We start from the raw sequence: 20,018 nt of genomic DNA on the forward strand, positions 1-20,018 counted from the left end.
AAAGCTTCTTATGCAAATATGCAGTTTTTATTAAATATAATTTCAGAGAAATGTCCTACGTTTCTTATAACAAATATTTTTATGTTTGTTATTTTTTTAATAATAATTTTTGATAATTTTGATCACGTGAAAGAATATGCGATAATTTCAGAAGTATTTATGTTTCAGCTTTATGTAAGTACTATTATTATATAATTAAATCCTATATTATTTTATTTATTTAAGGTATTAATATCCACTTTATGGTTACTTAAGAAAAGCAAACAATTTCGTAAGATATTTTTTAAACTAGAACTTCGTCAGCTAGCTTCTAAGTTGGATAAAACATACTTGTTGAGAAGTAATTACGCCGTAACATATTTATTGTTAAATTTAACATGCTTTGTGGTTTTGTATATTATATTTAATTTATCTATGGACATATTACTCTCAGACTACCCCAACATTTATCTTGTTAAATTTATTTCAAAATTATTTTTAATTTTTGTCTTTCACCCTTATACCACTCTTCTTCCGAATATGTTTTTATGTGCTCTTATGTTCATTGAGGACTTGCTGAGCATGTTACACAATGATATTAAAAAATTAGACGAAGATATTTCTTCAAAACTTTCGCAAAAACTACATAATTGTATAGAGGCTTACATTGTTTTAAAGTGGTGAGTGGTTTATAGAAATTAAATTATAATAAAACTACAAATAAATTTATTTATAATAGCACCACACAAGAAATACTTTATGAAAGTAAATGGGTGGTGTTCAGCTGTGCGACCGTTGCTAGTTTATTTTATTTTACAACAGTTTTCAACATGTTTTTTGTAAGTTCGTATACATGTTTCAGGACTTCACTAAATTTCAAACGTTTTAGACTTCCAAATATTTTTTTTGTATCACCCTTGCTATATTAATATTTTGTACAATGGCTGTGTTCATAGACGGTGGACAAAATATAACTGACAAGGTTACTTTTATGTTTATGGATAACTAACAACGTATTTTTATGTCAGAATTTAGTTTGCAGAAGTAAACGACACTCTTTGGACTTGCCCTTGGATAAGGTGGAATATGGATGTTAAAAAAGAGTATCTTCTGTTCTTGCACTTAACACAACAACCAGTTTTACTCACATTTATGGGTTTAATTGATGTCAATTATCAACTACCTTTAAAGGTATGTCAAATTGTGGTGGTTTCAGTTAATATAAATTAATCTGTTTTAGATGTTTAGAATAATTTGGGCTTTTGTTTCGTGTTATCTTAACATCCGCTCAAACTAGTTACGTGGGTGTTTCTGAAAATTTTGTCTTAATGTGTTTTATTATTATATTTATGGAGTTAACAATAAAGAAAACGACAAAGAAGTAATAAAATAATAATTTTATAAAGCTTTGGTAAATATCAAATGAGAATAGAAAACTATCAATTAGAGATCAATGTGACGATTTCTTTCCATGCAAAAATTAATTTTTGAATATGGCATATCTGCCAGAATTGTACAAACTTTCAAAGCACCAACTGGTTATGTGTAAATTTAGACTTAATGTATTTTATTATTATATTTATGGAGTTATATGTATATATATAATCAAAAAGATAAAGAATTAATATAATTATATTGTTAATTACTCAATTTTATTTTTTATATTGTAGTGTACTAATAGTATAAGAGACATAATAAAAATGTGTTATTGGCTTAAATTAAATGATGAATAAAACAATACTTGCACTTATTTTATACTGACTATAATTATACCAAATAATTTCTGACAATAAGCATATATTAAATATATTTGAATTAATAGCATTAATTATAACAACCATCAATAATTAATTACTGTATTAATTAGTAACAACTATTGTTTCCGGTAGTTGATATTCCAAAAAAATCTTTTGATAAATCTGGTTTGATAAAAATTATATTAACCATGTTATTAATATACAAAAACTACATAAAAACAAGTATAAGTATTATTTATGGTAAGTATGAATTAAAAATATTTAATAAAATATTTTTTAATTTCTAATTCCTTTAGAATCTCATCAACTTGAAAAAGCTCCTTATGCAAATGTGCAGCTTCTATTAAATACAATTTCAGAGAAATGCCATTCTATGTTTTTTACAACAAATATTTTTATGTTTGTCATTTCTTTAATAATAATATTTAATAATTTTGATCACGTGAAGGAATATGCGATAATTTCAGTATTTATGTTTCAGCTTCATGTAAGTATTGTGATTATTTAATCAAAACCTATATTATTTTATTTATTTAAGGTATTAATATCCACTTTGTGGTTGCACAAGAAAAGCAAACAATTTCGTAAGATATTTCTTAAACTGGAACGTCGTCAGTTAACTTGTAAGATAGATAAGTTAGATGAAACTTATTTGTTGAGAAAAAAATACACAGTAACATATTTATTGTTAAATTTAACATGTTTTGTGGCTTTGTGTATTATATTTAATTCATCTGTGGACATGTTACTCTTTGACATCCCCAACATTTATCCCGTTAAATTTGTTTTAAAATTGTTTTTAATTTTTGTCTTTCTCCCTTATACTAGTATTTTTCCAAATACGTTTTTATTTATCCTTATATTGCTTGAAGTTTTGCTGAATATGTTACACAATGATATTAAAAAATTAGACGAAGATTTTTCCTCAAAACTGTCGCAAAAAGTAAATAATTGTATAGAGACTTACATTGTCTTAAAGTGGTGAGTGGTTTATATAAATTAAATTATAATAGAACTACAAATAATTTTATTTATAATAGCACCACACAGGAAATACTTTCTGAAAGTAAATGGATGGTGTTCAGTTGTGTGACCGTTGCCAGTTTATTTTATCTTACAACAGTTTTCAACATAGTTTCTGTAAGTTCATAGACATGTTTCAGAACATCATTAAATTTCAAACGTTTCAGTCTTCCAAATATTTTTTTTGTATTACCCTTGCCATATTAATGTTTTGTACAGTAGCTGTGTTCATAGACGGTGGGCAGGATTTAACAGACAAGGTTGTTATTATTACGTTTATGGATAAGTAACAACGTATTTTTAAGGGAGAATTTAGTTTGCAGAAGTAAACGACACTCTGTGGACTTGTCCTTGGATAAGGTTATAGATGTTAGAAAAAAGTATCTTCTGTTCTTGCACATAACACAACAACCAGTTTCCCTCACATTTATGGGATTAATTGATGTCAATTATCAACTACCTTTAAAGGTATGTCAAATAGTGGTTGCTTCAATTAATATAAATTAATATGTTTTAGATGTTTAGAATAATTTGGGCTTTTGCTTCGTGTTATCTTAACATCCGTTCAAACTAGTTATGTGGGTGTATCTGAAAATTTTGTCTTAATGTGTTTTATTATTATATTTATGGAGTTAACCAAAAAGAAAAAGACAAAGAATTAATAAAATAATAATTTTGTAATGCTTTGGAAAATATCAAATGAGAATAAAAAAATATCAATTAAGGATAAATGTAATGAATTTTTTCCAAGCAAATATTAGTTTTATCATTATATTCGTTGGCTTGATAATAATGAAATAAATAAAATATTAATTATATTACATTATTAATTTCCTAACGAAAATAAAAATTTTATTTTTTATATTCTAATTAAATTTGTTATTGCTTAAATTAAATGATGGAAAAACATTACTTGGACGTATTTAATACTGCATATCATTTTACCTAATAATTTCTGACAATAAGCATATATTAAATATATTTGAATTAATAGCACAAATTATAACAGCAATCAATAATTATCCACTATAATAATTAGTAACAACTATTGTTTCCGTTAATTGATATTCCGAAAACATCTTTTGATAAACCTGGTTTGATAAAAATATATTAACCATGTTATTAATATACAAAAACTACATAAAAATAAGTGCAAGTATTATTTGTGGTAGGTATGAATTAAAAATATTTAATAAAATAATTTTTAATTTCTAATTCCTTTAGAATCTCATCAACTTGAAAAAGCTTCTTATGCAAATGTGCAGCTTTTATTAAATACAGTTTCACAGAAATATCCTTCTATGTTTATTATAATAAATATTTTTATGTTTGTCATTTCTTTAATAATAATTTTTAATGATTTTGATCACTTGATGGATTATGCGATAATTTCAGAAGTGTTTACGTTTCAGCTTTATGTAAGTACTATTATTATATTATTAAAACCTATATTATTTTATTTATTTAAGATATTAATATCCACTTTGTGGTTACACAAGAAAGGCAAACAATTTCGTACGATATTTCTTAAACTGTGTCAGCTAGCTTCTAAGATAGATAAGTTGGATAAAACTTACTTGTTGAGAAAAAAACACATAGTAATATATTTATTGTTAAATTTAACATGTTTTGTGACTTTATGTATTATATTTAATTCATCTGTGGACATGTTATTCTTAAACATCTCCAACATTTATCCTGTTAAATTTATTTCAAAATTGTTTTTAATTTTTGTCTTTCACCCTTATACTACACTTCTTTCGAATATGTTTTTATGTGTTCTTATGTTCCTTGAAGTTTTGCTGAACATATTACACAATGATATTAAAAAATTAGACGAAGATTTTTCCTCAAAACTGCCGCAAAAAATAAATAATTGTATAGAGACTTACATTGTCTTAAAGTGGTGAGTGGTTTGTATAAATTAAATTACAATAAAACTACAAATAATTTTATTTATAATAGCACCTCACAAGAAGTACTTTCTGAAAGTAAATGGATGGTGTTCAGTTGTGTGACCGTTGCCAGTTTATTTTATTTTATAACAGTTTTCAACATGGTTTCTGTAAGTTCATATACATGTTTCAGGACTCCATTAAATTTCAAACGTTTTAGACTTCCAAATATTTTTTTTGTATCACCCTTGCCATATTAATATTTTGTACAGTAGCTGTGTTCATAGACGGTGGACAGGATGTAACTGACAAGGTTGTTATTATTACGTTCATGGATAAGTAACAACATATTTTTAAGGGAGAATTTAGTTTGCAGAAGTGAACGACACACTGTGGACTTGCCCTTGGATAAGGTGGAATATGGATGTTAAAAAAAGGTATTTACTCTTCTTGCAGATAACACAACAACCAGTTTCACTCACATTTATGGGATTACTTGATGTCAATTATCAACTACCTTTAAAGGTATGTCAAATAGTGGTTGTTTCAATTAATATAAATTAATATGTTTTAGATGTTTAGAATAATTTGGGCTTTTGCTTCGTGTTATCTTAATAGTCGTTAATGAAATTCTTAAAAGTAATAAACTTATTAGTTTATAAGGCTTGCAAATGCAAATTTCCTATCCTACAATTAATTTTATTATCAACAAACTGTAGTGGAATGTAGATAAAATTTAATGTCTTGTCATCTGATAGATGACTTTAAATGGAGTAAACTAAATAATTATAAGTAATTTTGTTAGAGCATGGAGTCATTAATCGATGTAATCAATTTAATTAACGTTCAATTATTAAAGAAATTAATAATCTTACATTATTGTGTATTATTTATTTCAGACTAAAGTTAAAACTAGTGGTTAACACACCATTTCCATTAAAGTTATACAAGAATTATTAAATAACTTGTTAAAAATATATATTAATTAATATACAACTTTGCTCAAACATGTATAAATACACATATGGAACTGACAGTAAGTATAAACGAATTTTTAACACAAGAATTTTATACCTTTAATAATAATATTTAGGATATCAATATACTGGAAAAAATTGTTATGATCATCTTATGGTTTTATTAAATGGAGTACCAGTAACTTTCCCTATTTTTTGACATTCCCACTGCCTTGTAACATACTGCTACTGTTTCAGATGTTTAGAGTAATTTGGTCATTTGCTTCTTGTTATATCAGTATGAGAATTGGTGTATATTCTCAACTTCTCCTAGGGCCTTATATTAATATTATAAATAATTTTTGTTTACTTGTAGGTTATTCAGTTAACCATGTTTAGAATAATTAAAGAATTTGTATAGTTTTATTCAGATATAAAGTTATTTTCTAAAACAATAATCTTAAACACACCTACATAATATTTAAATAAATCTACAAATTACTAGGATAGAAAATTAAATAATCTTACTTATTTTCTTATAATTATTGAGTTTTTAATCCTATCAGTAACTTTAGTAAAGAATTGTCCTGTACTGAAGACGAATAAATTATGGAGTAATGTAATTTACTTAATACTAGAATTTAATATTAATTCCGCATTATTATTAATAATTTACTCTAATAATAAAACTAGTAACGAACACAATTTCGATTTAAATTATTCATAAGAACTTTCACATAAATTGATTAAAATGTTATTAAATGAGTAATCTGCACATATATGTGAAATTGATAGTAAGTATGAACAAAGTTTTAACACAAAAATATATAAATTATAATATATTATAGTATTTGGTAGATTACTAACAAATTATTACATTTTCAACAAAGTAATTAAGTTTTATAATATATGTGACCAAATTCCCTTAAAGGGGATAAATAACTTTTGTTTAGTTTTTGTTAATTATATTTTAGATGTTTATAATTTGCTCAGTGTTATTCAGAGTTAAAATTAGTTTCAAAAGCAATAATAAACTTCTATGATATTTTAATAAATCTATAAATTACAATTCAGGTCAGTGAAAAACACGTTTATAAATGTTTAATTTTCTCATAATTATCGAGGTATTTGTATTAATATCAATATGTTTACTTAACGGTTAATTATTGCAATTTACTTGATACTAGTTTTAAATATTAATTTCACATTATAATTAACATTTTGAATCAGTCTAATGTTAAAACTAGTAACGAACACAATCTTTAGGTTTAAATAATTCATAAGAATTACTATTTAAAATGTTGCAAATGTACTTTAATTACATAAAAATCTGCACAAATATGTATAAACACATAAGTGACATTGATAGTGAGTATTAACACAAAAAGGTATAAATTCTAATATAAATTTAGGCTTTCAGTACACCGGAGAAAATTGTTACGACCACATTATGCTTTTATTAAAAGGAGTACCAGTCAAATTTCCCGTTTTAATTGTTTCATCAAATATTCTAATGTTTGTTTTTTGTTTAACAATATTTTTAAAAAACCTAGATAAACCCATGGAGTACGCAATGGTTTCGGAATTAATCATAATTTTATTTTATGTAAGTACCATTTTTTAATGAAATTAATTTTATTTGATGTATTTTAGTGTTTATTAACCATTATCTGGATACACGAACAAAGCAAATACTTCATTAATTTATCTCTAAAGTATAAACTTCAACAACTAATAATAACTGATGAACGATTTCGTAAAATTTATTTGAAAGGAAATAAATATACGTTGATTTATTTGATGTTAAACATAAGTTGCTTTATAACTGCATGTACGGTATTTGATTCCATCATAGACTTGGCCTTTTTGCAATTGACAATCTTATATATGGTTAAATTTATTTTAAAATTTTTTGTTATTATTGCGTTTTTACCTTACGGGTCCCTTCTTTCAAATGTATTTTTATTTTTTGTTATGTTTGTTGAATTAATGATGATTACATTACAAGAAGATGTTGAAAAAATAGATGAATTATTAAATAACACAACGAACATACAAATATCTACAAGAATACAGCATTGTATAGAAACTTATATTAAAATGAAATGGTGAGTAATTGGATTAATATTCAAATATGTGCCTAAAGTTGTTTTTAGTCTTTTAAAAGAATTCGTTATACTGTGCAAATGGATGGTGGTAATATGTGTGTCGACCAGCAGTCTCTTTTACTTAACCACAGTTTTCCACATGGTTTCTGTAAGATTAAACTAATTATTTTAAAATTAAACGAGTTTAATTTGTACAATTTTTAGACAGGAGAATACTACGTCTCTTTTACATTTGCCTTTACAACATTTTGCATTATGTTGTCCTTTTTCGAAGGTGGCCAAGTATTAACTGATAAGGTTAGTATTTAACAACTAACAAACAAGCTTCTAATTTTTATCACATAACATAGTTTGCAGAAGTTAATCACGCCCTTTGTACTTGTTCCTGGTGGAGGTGGAATGAAGATAATAAAAGGAAACACATTATTTTCCTGCATGTAACACAGCAACCTGTTACCCTAACATTCATGGGATTAATTGATGTTAATTATGAACTACCTTTGAAGGTTTTTAAAATAATTTTATTATTATTGCTGACTTACAATATTATACTGATCCTGTTGCAGATGTTTAGGGTAATTTGGTCATTTGCTTCGTGTTACATCAATATAAGAAGAAATTAAATTACAAACACCATTTTAGTTAATAAGAATTAGAAAAATTAGAACCTACTGTTTAATATATGTTAACAAAGGAGACTAGTCATCCTATATTGTTTATTATATGTGTGAACAAAATTTATAATAAATAAATGGAATCACTTTTAATAAAAGATATTTTAGAAACCCTTTATTGTTGACTTAAAATCATACGACGTTTTTAAAATATATATGTGGTTATTGGTGGCATAAGGTTACAATATTCATCAACATTTACTATAAGTTTAAATAAATTATTTTAAATTATATTTAATACGCATTGCTATTAATATAAAACAAATACAAAATAAGTAAGTACCCCTTTTTAATTAACTAGAATTATAATTTTATTTAAAAATATTGTGAGCAATTGTCAATTATATATTTTGTAATAATAACAGAAAAAAAAACAAAGATCTCAGAACAGTACACGTTTTTGTAACTTATTCTTTCTTCTTATTATTTTTTTTTTGTGTTATTTTTTATATAAATGTAGTTTAGAAAGAATTGTACCCAAGACCAAGAAAATTAAGCAATTTAATCGATTGACTGATGACAGACTAATAAAAAAAAATATTATTAATTTCACCAACAACTGATGATATTTACTTAATATTAGTACAAAACAAAATATTAATTAATTAACATCATGCACGACAGAGATAGTAAAATTCTGCAAATTTGCTTCGTAGTGGGAATCTTTTATTGTCTCTGTCAAACATGATTCTCTCACTATGAGACGAACAGGAGACATTTACTGTCTTACTCGTGCATGATGTCTCTCTCAAAATTGAGACGTATCGAACACTTTTTGGTCGGTATCATATTTTACAATATAACAGAAAAAAATGTACAACTTACATTTGTCCAAGATAATAAATCAAATACAGATCTCAGAACAGTACACGTTTTTGAAACTTATTCTTATTCTTTCTTCTTATCATTTTTTTTGATTTTTTTTGTGTTTCTTACCAATGTAATTTAGACAAAATTATATAAGACCACAAAAATTAAGTAATTTAATCGACTAACTGACGACAGACTAACAAAAAAAAATTACCATTAGTTTAACCGACAACTGATGTAATTTACTTAATATTAGTATAAAAGAAAATATTAATTTCACATTACTATTAATAATTTATTTCGTATAATGCTGAATTTAATCAGCAATTTTAATTCTAAAGTAATACTTTTATTGTTTTAAAAGTTTAGAATAATTTGGTCATTTGTTACATTATATTAAATTGAACACACAAACAATTACTGTAATTGGAAAGAATTAATATTATCAATTAAATATTTATATTAATTAAAAATGTGCAACTTATGAACATTAAAAAAATTAAATTAATAACACTTTATCATGAAATTAAGATAATTGATTATTATTCATTTACTAGTATTATATTACTTATTGAACCATTATTGTATACATTATACTTTAGTCAAATGAAGGTGGTAGACATAATCACTATACATTGATTAAACTTATATTTTGTTAATTAACCTATTTAAAATAAATAAAATGTTGAAAATTTACATTAACTACTTACAAGTCTGCATAAATATGTGTAGACACATACGTGGAAGTGACAGTAGGTAAAAATATTATAACATATTAAAAATTTAACAACAATGTTATATTTAGGATTTCAATATACTGGCAAAAATTGTTATGATCATTTTATGCTTCTATTAAAGGGAAACTCAGACAAATTTCCTGCCTTGCCAGCTTTAGTAATTGTAGCTTTATGTTTGACAATGTTTTTGAAAAAACTTGAAAAAACAATAGAATATGCGGTGGTTTATGCACTGGTCTCAATTTTAATTTATGTAAGTATCATTTTTGTATAAAAGTGATTTCATTTTGTTTATTCTAGTTATTGATATCCACTGTCTGGTTATACATAAAAAGCAAATATTTTATTAGATTTTTTCACAATTACGAAATTCCTCAATTAATTTCGATGGAGGAAGAATATTGTGAAAATTATTTGTATGGAAATAAGTACACAATGATATATTTAATGATAAATTTAACGTGTTTTGTTACTACGTGCGTAATATTTCATTCTATTGTAGAATTGCTATTACTAAAAGTGCCCGTTCCAATGGTTGTTAAATTATTTTTTAAACTTTTTTTTATTGTTACATTTTTGCCTTACACGTCTATTCTGTCAAACTTATTTTTATTTTTTGTTATGATGGTTGAAATAATGTTGATTCGATTAAGGAAAGATGTTGAAAAATTAGACCAACTGTCCAACTTCCAAATATCTATAAAAGTAAAGTATTGTATAAAAAAATACATTAAAATGAAGTGGTGAGTCTGTCAGTGATTTCTATTAATTACCAAATTAATATTTGCCTTAGTTTTTTAAAAGAATTCGTTAATACGTGCAAATGGATGGTGGTCACTTGTGCATCTAATAGTATTCTATTTTATTTGTCTACATTTTACTACGTGGTTACTGTAAGTTAAAGCAAAATTTATGTTATTAAATTGAATTTAAAAAATTTTAGACATCCGATTATTATCTGTCATGTACGTTAGCCATATCAATATTTGGTTTAATGATAATATTCTTCGAAGGTGGACAAGTACTAACTGACAAGGTTAAAATGTCTAACTCTATTGAAACATCTTTGTATAACATCATACAGTTTGCAGAAGTCAATAACGCCCTTTATTTTTGTTCTTGGCTAAGGTGGAATCAAAGTAACAAAAAAGAATACTTCATATTCTTACATTTAACACAGCAACCTGTCTGTTTGACATTCATGAGATTAATTGACGTTAATTATCAACTTCCTTTAAAGGTATTTAAATAATTAAATGATTACTGTTCATTTCTAACAATATATTATTACTGTTTTAGATGTTTAGAACAATTTGGACTTTTGCTTCATTTTATATTAATATCAGGAGATAAGTTATACACATATAAAATTACTATTGTTAGAGAAATTTTATAGAAATAATGTAATTTAATGTTACTCTATGAATTATTATTAATAATTAGTAAGCTTAATTACATCTTTCAACTATAATATGTATTATTTTTAGATAAATAAATATTTTCAGTTCCTTTATCTCTTTGGTATGCATAATAATGATAGATAAAAATAAATATATATTTATTTATCTAAAATGCTTTTGGTCGAGACTAATTGTAAGTTGGACCGAAGATAAAACTATATATTAAATTTCCTATATAAAAATCTATAATATATGAAGTTGTTCTAAAATTTAATATTTTCAAAATCAAAATCAATATATTAATTTTATGCTAATTAAATTAATTTTATGATAATTAAATTTACAGGAGCAATTTCCAATAAATTATATGATTTAATACTAATATAATTTAACAACAGCAATTAATTCTTACACACCACTGACTTTAATAAAATATTTACACGAATATTCGAATTAAATATTAATAATATATATATGAATTAGTGAAAATTAAGAGTAATAAAGCCAATAAAACAAATTAAAATAATATTACTTCGCATTTGTACAATGAAGTAATTTATTTTATAATTTGTTTATCAATTTTATTTTGATTAGTATGGTATTGCTTATTGAAATATGTATTTATATTAATTCTGTGCCTTTTAATCGGGGTTCGACTCATGGAGAAAATTATTTTTACACCGATAATTAACTAATGTACAAATTTATATAAACATTTATAAAACTGTGTATGGAACAGACGGTGAGCAAAAACAATTTTTAACTTATGTATAAATTTAAATTTTATATATCATATTCAGGATTCCAATTTACCGGATTACATTGTTATGACATGTCTCTTATATTAAATGGGATTTCTGAAAAATTTCCCATCGTATTAGTCTTTTCAAGCGTCCTTTTATTTGTTTCCCCTTTAAGAACAATTACTGAAAATGTTATATAATATATAATGCTTTCTTAACTTTCAATATTCTTACTTTTTGTAGGTAAACGGATTTTTATTGATAGCAATCATACAATTTAATTTATTTTAGGTTTTACTGTGTGAAAGAAGCTTCTTTATCACCATAAGGAATCATTTTAAATTATTTAATAATTTAATGGTTACTTAACTTGCTAAGCTTAAATTACGTTAGAAAAGCTAAGTTAGCTTCCACCAGATAAGGTTATGTTACCTGTCACTAAATATATTTAGTCTATTATTTAAAAATAAATATAAAACTTGTTTATTATTATGTTTTACTTTAACACATCATTCTATTAACAATTTATCATAGTTCTAGAAGCAAATTCATTTCACGAGGAATAAATTCTTGAAACTAAAGGAAAGATCAACCTTTGTTTTAAGTTCCAGTTCAGTATCAATCCATTTGTTACATGAAAAATTGAATAAAGAAAAAAACTTGTTTATTATGTTTTACTTTATCACATCATTCTATTAACAATTTATCAAAGTTCTAGAAGCAAATTCATTTCACGAGGAATAAATTCTTGAAACTAAAGGAAAGATCAACCTCTGTTTTAAGTTTCAGTTCAGAGTTAACCCATTTGTTACATGAAAAATTGAACAAAGGAAAAAACTTGTTTATTATGTTTTACTTTTTCACATCATTCTGTTAACAATTTTCCAAAGTTCTAGAAGCAAATTCATATCACGAGGAATAAATTCTTGAAACTAAAGGAAAGATCAACCTCTGTTTTAAGTTCCACTTCAGTATCAATCCATTTGTTACATGAAAAATTGAACAAAGGAAAAAACTTGTTTATTATGTTTTACTTTTTCACATCATTTTATTAACAATTTACCAAAGTTCTAGAAGCAAATTCATTTCACAAGGAATAAATTCTTGAAACTAAAGGGACGATCAACCTCTGTTTTAAGTTCCAGTTCAGAATTAACCCATTTGTTACATGAAAAATTGAACAAAGAAAAAAACTTGTTTACTTTTTCACATCATTCTGTTAACAATTTTCCAAAGTTCTAGAAGCAAATTCATATCACGAGGAATAAATTCTTGAAACTAAAGGGACGATCAACCTCTGTTTTAAGTTCCAGTTCAGAATTAACCCATTTGTTACATGAAAAATTGAACAAAGAAAAAAAACTTGTTTATTATGTTTTACTTTTTCACATCATTTTATTAACAATTTACCAAAGTCCTAGAAGCAAATTCATTACACGAAGAATAAATTCTTGAAACTAAAGGAAAAATCAACCTCTGTTTTAAGTTTCAATTCAGGATTAACCCATTCGTTACATGAAAAATTGAACAAAGAAAAAAACTTGTTTACTTTTTCACATCATTCTGTTAACAATTTTCCAAAGTTCTAGAAGCAAATTCATATCACGAGGAATAAATTCTTGAAACTAAAGGAAAGATCAACCTCTGTTTTAAGTTCCAGTTCAGTATCAATCCATTTGTTAAATGAAAAATTGAACAAAGAAAAAAACTTGTTTATTATGTTTTAGTTTTTCACATTATTCTTTTAACAATTTACCAAAGTTCTATAAGCAAATTCATTTCACGAGGAATAAATTCTTGAGACTAAAGGAAAGATCAACCTCTGTTTTAAGTTCCAGTTCAGAATTAACCCATTTGTTACATGAAAAATTGAACAAAGGAAAAAACTTGTTTATTATATTTTACTTTTTCACATCATTCTGTTAACAATTTATTAAAGTTCTAGAAGCTAATTCAGTTCACGGGGAATAAATTGTTGAAACTAAAGGAAAGATCAACCTCTGTTTTAAGTTCCACTTCAGTATCAATCCATTTGTTACATGAAAAATTGAACAAAGGAAAAAACTTGTTTATTATGTTTTACTTTTTCACATCATTTTATTAACAATTTACCAAAGTTCTAGAAGCAAATTCATTTCACAAGGAATAAATTCTTGAAACTAAAGGGACGATCAACCTCTGTTTTAAGTTCCAGTTCAGAATTAACCCATTTGTTACATGAAAAATTGAACAAAGAAAAAAAACTTGTTTATTATGTTTTACTTTTTCACATCATTTTATTAACAATTTACCAAAGTTCTAGAAGCAAATTCATTACACGAAGAATAAATTCTTGAAACTAAAGGAAAAATCAACCTCTGTTTTAAGTTTCAATTCAGGATTAACCCATTTGTTACATGAAAAATTGAACAAAGAAAAAAACTTGTTTATTAAATTCTGGAAGCAAATTCATTTCACGAGGAATAAATTCTTGAAACTTTAGAATTAATCTATTTGTTACGTGAAAAATTGAACAAAGCAAAAATGAGTATGAAGTAGAACTCCCAAGAAGAAAAGGGACATCCTTAAACGTTTAGTGTTTCCTTTACTACAGTGTAACCATATATTATTTGTCCTTTGGTAAATATAATTATTCAGATTTTAGATTAGTAATTATTCAACTTATCATCACAGCTGAACACATGATGGAGTCCTACGTTAATATATTACCAATATTCTATGCATAATTCAAGCCGCAATTCGAAGCTTCCACAATATCAATTTCCATATTTCGCTGTCGTCCTTATTTGCACGTCAGCGTTCGTCCTTGTCAAAATCCTCCGGTAAGCTGTTGTTTGTGCAACGCCACCAAGGGACGTCCTACAGTGCAAACTCACAAAATGCGAAAAAGACGACCGAAAACGAATCCGCACATCGATTTGTGCCCTTCACTTAATCCCCTACGAAATTGTTTCGCACACCCGACAAACATACACGTCAGTTAATTGGATCGTACAAACTTACGACCTGTAAAGTATATCTTAAACGTTGAAGTTAGTTCGCGGAACAACTTCATTTGGAGTGGCGTCTTGCGACAGCCCGGATTACCCTCGACTTTTGCCCCAGAAACACAAAGAGCGTTAAGGAAAAAAAAATTGGTGCAGCACTCGTGTTGTTTCTAATAAAACCCTCGGAAGGACAGCAATAATAAAAGTTTATGGTGGCACAGTTTACCGAGGTCCGCGGTCCAAAGTACACGTGTACCGACCAATTAGCGAAGATTAAAATGCCGTGTTACACGAGGCGGGGGCTCGTTTTCGAACTCGCCCCTCGCCGGCCAAACACCATAATCTGGCTCAGTTTGCGTCAACAAACTAAAATGCGCTTAGCAACTTTCGGGCCCGGCTTTACATATGAACATATAAATAGTGGCGATTTAGCGGTGCATAAACTACCCCAGTGCATACATGTTGAATGTGGAACGTGACCTGCATAAGGGACTAATGTTATAAACGATTTTGGCGACCGTTTGTTTTATTAATACGCGGCGAATGTCGAATACGTGATAAAACAATACACAAACAAGTTTACAATTGTGTGTAACTGGAAAACTTTGTTTGTTGTTTGTGTTTATTGTAACGTAATATTAAATTGCCAGTAATAGTTGCTAATGCATACAAGTTTTATATTAAAATTCAACCAAAACATCATACCGCTTAATAATTTCAGTTTGTACAACATTTTGCTAATTAAAATTATTCCAACCTTTTTTAATAGCATTATTATAGTGATTTAAGTTACTTTATAAATGTTAGGTTAGGATCAATTAAATAATGTTAGGTTAGGTAATCCAATGAAGGCTACTTAATATTACAGTTTAAACAATTTGTTACTAATTCAAATCATTTGACTATGTCTAGTAAGGTTAGTAAAATTTGGGAAAATTATTTTATGTTGACTGAATTTTACTTGACTTTTGAGTTATTTAAAATACTTTTAGTTATAGTCTTAAATGTCAATTTAATATCGTACAAGTTAAAACACTTATTATTTTATTGAAAATTTAATGTTCAATAGCTGCTAAAAGTTGCTGATTCATGCTTATTTTATATTGAAATCACACATTAGACTACTTAATTGGATAAGTTAGGTTAGGGACAATTAAATAAGGTTAGGTCGGGTTACTTGATGCTAATTAGACTTTATTCGTACAGATTTAAGGTAAACTTGTGATCTTTTTATTTATTTTTTTAATATTAATAATAATTAATAATAATATTACCTCAATACCAACTATTTTTTTATTAATTTAGTAAATTGTAATTGTTAATATACACATATTTTTAAAACCAATAACAAATTTAAATATCAAACACAGACTGTTTTACTAATTAAAATTTTATTGCACTAATCATTTTAAATTAGTTAGTTTTCTATGTTGAGAAATCTGGGTAAGAATCCGTTAAATGAGGTTAGGTTAGAAATCCTGATACTACTGAATTATGGTGATAAGTTAGATAAAGTTAGGTCAAGTAACCTGATGTTAACTCAATTTCAGTTAAACAAAAAACATTTAGTTTTAAATATTTTACATATTACAATTTCAAATGAAAAATGAAACATAAGCAACTATTAATTATATTTTATTACATTGTTAAAGTCATTTTAAATTAGGTAGGTTAGTTTACAATAAGATGGAAAATCTGAATTTGATTTTAACTGAATTATGGTGATAAAGTTAAGTTAGATAAAGTTAGGTTAGGTAACCTGATACTAACTGAACTTAGTCTATACTATTTTAAGATTTTTTAAACTGTATATGTTATTTTAATTTTTATTTTTTAATATTGTACAATGTATTATTATTAAATTATTAATTAATATTTTTTAACCATCAGTTAAGTTATGTAAATTTAGAATTTGTTAGAAAAGCTAGGTTAGGTTCATTCAGGAAAGCTTAGGTTAGGTAACATGTCTCTAGTTGCATTTAGTCTCTATTAATTTAAAAAAATATATAATCTGTATAATATATTTTTATAATTATTTTAATTTAATCTTAGTTTTACTTTTCCAGATCACCTTTTTGACAGATTGCAGCCTGTTTTCCAATTTCAACTGAAAAATGAAACATCCACAATTATTAATTGATTATTTTTTATTACACTGTTAAAAATATTTTGAATTGGTTAGTAATTTAACCATTCGTTAAGTCAGGTTAGAATATGTGAGGAAAACTATGTTAAGTTCCTCCACATAAAGTTAGGTTAAGTAACCTATCACCAAATTATAATAAATATAGCAAATATATGTGTATAAATACATAGCAATTTCAATTAAAATATGAAACATCCACAATTATTAATTACTTTTTACTGCACTGTTAAAGACATTTTGAATTGGTTAGTAATTTAACCATTAATTAAGTTACATCAGGTTGGAATACATTAGAAAAGCTAGGATAGGTTAGGTAAGTTTTGACTAATTGTATTCAGTATCTATTAATTTAAAATAAGTATAAAATTTTTGATCTATTAATATTTTATATTAGTTTTTTAAAATTTTGTATAAGGTAATATGTTTTACTTTTCGACATCATTTTATTATTACTAATAATTTCAACTGAAAATAAAACATCCAAATTTATTAAGACTTTTGAATTGGTTAGTAATTTAACTATTCGTTAAGTAGTTAAGAAAACTAGGTCAGGTTCCACAAGATAAAGTTAGGTTAGGTGCCCTGTCACTAAATTATACCAAGAGTTGCTAATAGATTCATAGGAATTTCAACTGATAAATGTAACATTCAGAATTATCAATTAATTGTTTTTTATTTCACTGTTAATAAACTTTCACTAATTATATTCAGTCTTCATTAATTTAAGATAGACATTTTGATCTGTAAAATGTAAAATATTGTATAAGGTAATATGATTTATTTCTCCACCTCAGTTTTGGTAAATTATCACTAAGAATTTCAAATGAAAAATCCACAATTATTAATAAATTATTTTTTATTACACTGTTAAAGACATTTTGAACTGGTTAGTAAGTTAAGATAGTTCACATTAGAATATGTTAGGAAAACTAGGTTAGGTTCTATCAGATAAAGTTAGGTTAGGTACTCTGTCACTAAATTATAAAAGTTATTAGTAGATATATAGCAATGTCATCTGACAAATAAATCAACCACAATTATCAATTAATTATTTTTATTACACTGTTATAGACATTTCGAATTGGTTATTAATTTAACCTTTAATTAAGTTAGGTCAGGTTATAATACGTTAGAAAAGTTAGGTTAGGTTACATCATACAAGGTTTGTTTAAGTACTTTAGTCACTAATTGTATTTCTTCTCTAATAATTTAAGATAAATATGACATTATTGATATAATAAATATTTAATTATTATTTTAATTCCTTAGTTTTTAGTTTTATAAATAATATGCTATGGAAAAGCTAGGTTAGGTTTTAGTCGTGAATGTTGGGGTCACGATTATATTTAGTTTCCATGAATTTAATACAATTATATAATGTCAGGACTGTGTAACGTATTTTTAATTATTACTTTTAAAATTATGCAAAACTTAATATTAATTTTAATTCAGTAAATTTTTTAATATCTCAAGAAATTTTATATTTAAATTTTGAAGTTGACTTAATATCGTCGTTCATTACTAAATTTTTTTGGTAAAGTTGCAGAATCGGTCACTCTAAGGAACATTATCTAGCGCATGCGTCGTGAGGCGCTGATTTCGCGCTTCTTGAATATTTTGAAGTGCAGTGTTGTCGGTTTGCAACGGTCAAAATATTCGAATCATTTTTTATAGTTGAATTATTGTTGTGTTGTTGTGTATGTATTATACTTTTTATTTTTTTGGTAAGTATAGTATTTCTTCTATTTTGATGATTATTGCTCGTTATTAAAATATTATACTTTACAGATTATATTCTCATGGCGTTTTTAAAAACAATATATTATTCCTATTCTTCTGCTAATTACTTTCTTAATTTATTTGTATGCTCATTTAATATATTTTACTTTATAGATCTTTCTCATTTTTAAAATATTTTACTTTTATTCCTTTAGTAAGATTATTTTTAATTTGTTAGCAATCATATTTTAAGTTATCTTACTTTATAGATTATTTGTGTGCTGCATTTATTATTTTTTTTGTACAATCTTAATTTATTGATACGGGTCGTTAATTAATTAATATATTTTACTATATAGATAATTGTATTGTATTTAATTAAAAATGTTTTTAATGTTTATTATTTTTTAATTTATTCCAATTTATTAATCAATTTATACTATATTTGCATTGAACAATTTTTTTCGAGTTACATAGACCATGACTGTTCCATCGTACCTTCACGAATTCATATGGAGAAATAAATTTAAAAATCATAATATGTTTATGAGCATTTTAAATTGTATCAGGAAGCAATATCCAGTGGAATAGATTTTTTTGTTTTAATTGATTTTGTTTTTTATTATAAAATACATAAATATATCTTTTTTGTTAATTTTATATTAATGTTGTAAATTTACCTAATTATTTAATAAAGAACTTTTAATTAGATAGTTAAACTACCAAAGAAATATAGAGTAAATAAAAAATGAATATACTAATTAATAAAGTGATTTGCCGAATTTTATCTCTTTTCGAATTCAACCACATAAATAATATAAGTCATACATGAAAAACATAATAAATTACATATATATTTTTCTAAAAATCATTTCTCTACATATTTCGTTAAAAATGAAATCTGGCAACTATGCTGTCTAAAATCTCCGAAACAGACGATTTCAAATCCAGTTGACGCATGCGCTACAAATATTCCTTAGAGTGACCGATTCTGCAACTTTACCATTTTTTTTATTTATTTAATACAGACATCGTTATTAAACTGCTTCCCCCCTTGTTTATGGGCGACTGAATACCCGAACGA

At 25.5% G+C, this 20,018-nt stretch overlaps 1 protein-coding gene and 1 long non-coding RNA gene across 4 annotated transcripts in view; one reads left to right on the plus strand and one right to left on the minus strand.

Moving 5' to 3' along the window:
- Positions 1–20,018, minus strand: part of LOC109603327 (neuroligin-1) — a 579,545-nt gene that overhangs the window by 114,779 nt on the left and 444,748 nt on the right. The gene's annotated exons all lie outside the window — the stretch shown is intronic.
- On the plus strand, positions 3,023–5,275 carry LOC126265450 (uncharacterized). Its single transcript, XR_007547932.1, has 3 exons — positions 3,023–3,119; positions 5,068–5,179; positions 5,229–5,275. It is a non-coding gene; the product is annotated as an uncharacterized LOC126265450 (long non-coding RNA).

The sequence above is a fragment of the Aethina tumida genome, chromosome 4, assembly GCF_024364675.1.
Source record: "Aethina tumida isolate Nest 87 chromosome 4, icAetTumi1.1, whole genome shotgun sequence".
NCBI lineage: Eukaryota > Metazoa > Arthropoda > Insecta > Coleoptera > Nitidulidae > Aethina > Aethina tumida.